Below are 5089 nucleotides of genomic sequence, written 5' to 3' on the forward strand. Positions count from 1 at the left end.
CCTTGGGAAAGTCATTTAACATCTATGTGACTCAGTTCCCTCATCAGCAAAAATGGTGGTTTCCCTCCTACTTAGGCTGTGAGCCACAGGTGGGACCTAAGTACCTTGAATCTATTCCAGCACTTGTACAGTGCTTGGCACTTAGCAAGCACTTTATGCGAAGCAGCGTGGTTTAGTGGAAAGAGCCTGGGCTTGGGAGTCAGAGGTCATGGGTTCTAATCCTGGCTCCGCCAACTGTCAGCTGTGTGACTTTGGGGAAGTCACTTAACTTCTCTGAGCCTCGGTTACCTCATCTGTAAAATGGGAATTAAGACTGTGAGCCCCACGTGGGACAACCTTGATTACCTTGTATTCCCCGTCCCCCGTCCCAGTGCTTTGAACAGTGCTTGGCACATAGTAAGCGCTTAACAAATACCAACATCATTATCATTATCATCTTGTTGTCACTATCAGAAATAGAATCTTGGACTGAATAGATCCTTGGTCTGACCCAGAAATGGCATTTCTTGTACTATGGTTGTTTGACACTTTTGAAATTCAGCTCCCTAAGGAATCTCATACAAAGCAGGGTCATAATGAAATTTCAGCCCTTGTCCCACTTTGTATCAGAGCTGTAATGACAGTAGGGGTCTGTGCCATACTGCCTTGCTCCCTTTATTAATTTCCTCCTCCCAGCCCCACAGCACATATGTATAGATCCATAATCTATTTTCTACTGATGTCTGTCTTCCCTTCTAGACTGTAAGTTCGTTATGGGCAGGGAATGTGTCAGTTTATCGTTGCAGTATTCTCTCCAGTGGTTAGTACAGTGTTCTCTACACAGTGAGTGCTCATTAAATACAACTAAGTGGTGAGAAGCCCAGCATGAAGCTGTTCCACCTTAGGTCTGGAAAATATTGTCACTTTAAGAGCTTGTTGTTGTTGCCTTATGCTAAGTCACATCCAACCCAGAGCGACACCATGGACACATCTCTCCCAGAACGCCCCACTTCAATCTGCAATCATTTTAGTAGTGTGTCCATAGAGTTTTCTTGGTAAAAATATGAAAGCAATTTACCATTGCCTCCTTCCATGCAGTAAACCTGAGTCTCTGCCCTCAACTCTCTCCCATGACACTGCTGCCCAGCACAGGTGAGTTGATTTGTAGCAGATTGCCTTCCACTCGCTAGCCACTGCCCAAGCTAGAAATGGAATCAATAGGCCTCTGCTTGACTCTCCCTCCCATAGTCAAGACCAGTAGAGTACTGGAAACTCTCCATGTGTGACCCTGAGAGGTGCATCTAAGACCTATGGAACCATAAACTAAGTTGTGTTGACCATTGGTCCTGCTAAACTATCCACACCATCATCCAGTCAATCAACTCCAACTCTTAAAAAGCCTCTCTAGAGATCTGCAGCCCTACTTACAAGGTTGTGACCTAATAGAGTGAAATGTTTAGACTTTGATTCCTTATTTCAACTTAGCCACTATGAGATCCCAATTATCATGATCGACAGAAGTAATTAGCGTTAGGGTCGAAAGCCCCAACCTAAAAGAAATGTGGCCAAGACTAAAATAAATCTTGTGGGTGGCAGCACAGGAGACAGCATGGACAAGTGGAACCAGTATTTATTTATCCTAGGAATTAGTCAGTTAATCGTACTTATTGAGCTCTGTGCAGGATACTGTCCTAAGCACTCAGGATAGTACAATACAACAATATAACAGACATATTTCCTACCCACAATGCACTTACAGTCTAGAGGGGGAGATCCACATTAATATAAATTAATTAATAACAATAAATAATAATAAAAGTTAGGCAGCCTGAAATCCAATTGGGTGGAGAAGCAGCATGGCTCAGTGGAAAGAGCCCGGGTTTGGGAGTCAGAGGTCATGGGTTCAAATCCCGACTCTGCCACTTGTCAGCCGTGTGACCTTGGGCAAGTCACTTAACTTCTCTGTGCCTCAGTGACCTCATCTGTAAAATGGGGATAAAGACTGTGAGCCCCACGGAGGACAACCTGATCACCTTGTATCCCTCCAGCACTTAGAACAGTGCTTCACACATAGTAAATGCTTAACAAATGCTATTATTATTATTATTATTATTATTATTGTTATTCCCAGTACAGGTGCACTTTAACGCATCTGATTGGATTATGATTGTTCCTGGGCACCTGCATCTGATCGTCCTCCCCATCCTCCTCTGATTTATGAGACATTCACGAGCTGGGTCCTCTGATTCGTTCCTGGTCTGTCCGATTGAAAAAGTGGTCAATCTTGGGTGCAGTGGCCAAGAGAGAGACAATCAATCGATCATATTTATGGAGCATTTACTGTTTGCAGAGCGCTGCAGCAAGCCCTTGCAAGTGTGCAATATGACAGAGTTGGCAGACATGTTCCCTACCCACAGGGAGCTTACAGTCGAGAGACCGAGAGCATGTTTCAGAAAAATCAAAATCTGTATCGTTCCCAGCCAAGCTCATCTCCCAGCCAGGAGTGGAGAGATGCTGTCACTGCCGCCACCCCCATACACAATCCCTCTCAACGCGGGGTTCCAGGAAGGGTCATTCCCAGAGAGGGACTGAGAAGGAGGTAAAACAGAGATCCGGGAGGGGTTGTGTCAGTGCAGGGGGACAGAGAGGCTATTCTGGGAGGCCCAATGTCCCATCTCCCTCTTCCACAACTCTTCCGTCTTGTCTCTAGGCTGGCGATTAACATAGTTGAAGCCGTTTAGACAATGGATGAGACAGTGGGATATTGCAACAGTTTATCTGATTATCTTGAAGGGCTTTTTTTAAAATATAATGGTATTTGTAAAGTGGTTACTATTTTCAAGGCACTGTTCTAAGCACTGGGGTAGATACAAGTTAATTAGGTGGGACACAGACCCTGTCAATCAATTATATTTATTGAGTGCTTACTGTGTGCAGAGCACTGTACTAAGCGCTTGGGAAGTCCAAGTTGGCAACATATAGAGACGGTCCCTACCCAACAGCGGGCTCACAGTCTACAAGGGGGAGATAGAGAACAAAACATATTAACAAAATAAAATAGAATAGATATGTACAAGTAGAATAAATAAATTGAGTAATAAATACAAACATACATATATACATATATAAAGGTGCTGTGGGGAAGGGAAGGAGGTAAGGCGGAGGGGGAGAGGAAGGAGGGGGCTCAGTCTGGGAAGGCCTCCTGGAGGAGGTGAGCTCTCAGCAGGGCCTGGAAAGGGGGAAGAGAGCTAGCTTGGCAGATGTGCAGAGGGAGGGCATTCCAGGCAAGGGGGATGACGTGGGCCGGGGGTCGACGGCGGGACAGGTGAGAGAAGGCACAGAGAAGTGAAGTGACTCACCCAAGGTCACACAGCAGACAAGTGGTGGAGCTGGAATTAAAACCCAGGTCCTTCTGACTCCCAGGCTCGTGTTCTATTCACCAGGCCATGCTGCTTCTCACTTTGCCACATAAATGGATCCTAGTTCAAAATGACGACAATCCTTCAGGGAACCTTGTGTGAAACAACTGTGCCTTTGTGCCTTAATTCAGGGAATTTTGCTCAATACTCACCTGGTTACTTCTAGCTAATTTAAGTAAGGGACAATAAAAAAGACAGTTCCACTAACTGAACTAGGTCATGCTAGCATCACATCCTTAGAACCAGAGATCATTTAAATATATGGCCACTCAAAGAATAAGTATTGCAACCTATTGGTAGGTGGCATCCATTTTTCTGTTCTTCTGGCCACCTCTTTGAAATGATACTCCATTTTCAAAATGTGGGCCCCCACCTTGGCTGAATCATCATAATAAAGGTATTTGTTAATAATAAAGATGGCACTTGTTAAGCACTTACTATGTGCAAAGCACTGTTCTAAGCGCTGGGGTAGACACAAAGTAACAGGTAGTCCCCCGTGGGGCTCACAGTCTTAATGCCCATTTTACAGATGAGGGAACTGAGGCTCAGAGAAGTTAAGTGACTTGCCCAAGGTCACACAGCAGACATGTGGCGGAGCCAGCATTCAAACCCATGACCACTTAAGCACTTATTATTGTGCCAGGCACTGAACTAAACATGATGGTGTATACAAGCGCTTAGTACAGTGCCTGGCACATAGTGAGCATTTAACAATCCTACAATTGTTATTATATGAGATAGTGGGTTGGACTGAGCCTCAATCCCCTTTGGGGCTCACAGTCTGCTGCCTAAAGCAGCATGGTCTAGTGGAAAGAGCACAGGCTTGGGAGTCAGAGGTCATGGGCTCTACTCCCAGCTCTGCCACATGTCTGCTGTATGACCTTGGGCAAGTCACTTCACTTCTCTGTGCCTCATCTGTAAAATGGGGATCAAGATTGTGAGCCCCATGAGGGACATGGACTGTGTCCAACCTGATTACCTTATATCTACCCCAGCGCTTAGAACAGTGCTTGGCTTGTAGTAAGCACTTAACAAATACCACAGTTATTATTATTATTATTATTATTATTATTACTATTATTATGCCAGGCAGGGACTCAGGCCTCACCGCTAGTGGAAAAGAGCCCGGGCTTTGGAGTCAGAGGTCGTGGGTTCAAATCCTGGCTCCACCAATTGTCAGCAGTGTGACTTTGGGCAAGTCACTTAACTTCTCTGGGCCTCAGTTTCCTCATCTGTAAAATGGGGATGAAAAGTGTGAGTCACCCGTGGGACAACCGGATCACCTTGTAACCTCCCCAGCACTTAGAACAGTGCTTTGCACATAGTAAGTGCTTAATAAATGCCATTATTATTATTAAATTATTAAGCAAACTTAATTATTAAGTTTAATTATTAAATTAAATTAATTAATTAAATTATTATTTAATTAAGTTTAATTATTAAACTTAAATTATTGAAAGGTCAAAACCCTAACCAGTGATTGCTCCCCACAAACTTCAGGAAGGCAGATCAAGACTGCAGGAGAGGAGAAGCAGTGTAGTTTAGCATGGGCCTCAGACTCAAGGGGACCTGAGTTCTAATTCCAGCTCCACACTTGCCAGCTGTTTGGCCTTGGGTAAGTCACCCAACTTCTCTGGGCCTCAGTTTCCTCATCAGTAAAATAGGGAATACCTGATTGCCTTCCTTCAGAC

General features: G+C 44.6%; 1 non-coding gene across 1 annotated transcript; it reads right to left on the reverse strand.

Moving 5' to 3' along the window:
- Window positions 1-1139: 1139 nt before the first annotated feature.
- LOC119927955 lies at window positions 1140-1277 on the reverse strand. The gene has a single exon (XR_005450919.1). It is a non-coding gene; the product is annotated as a small nucleolar RNA SNORA7 (small nucleolar RNA).
- Window positions 1278-5089: the final 3812 nt, after the last annotated feature.

This window comes from Tachyglossus aculeatus, chromosome 4, assembly GCF_015852505.1.
Source record: "Tachyglossus aculeatus isolate mTacAcu1 chromosome 4, mTacAcu1.pri, whole genome shotgun sequence".
Lineage (NCBI taxonomy): Eukaryota > Metazoa > Chordata > Mammalia > Monotremata > Tachyglossidae > Tachyglossus > Tachyglossus aculeatus.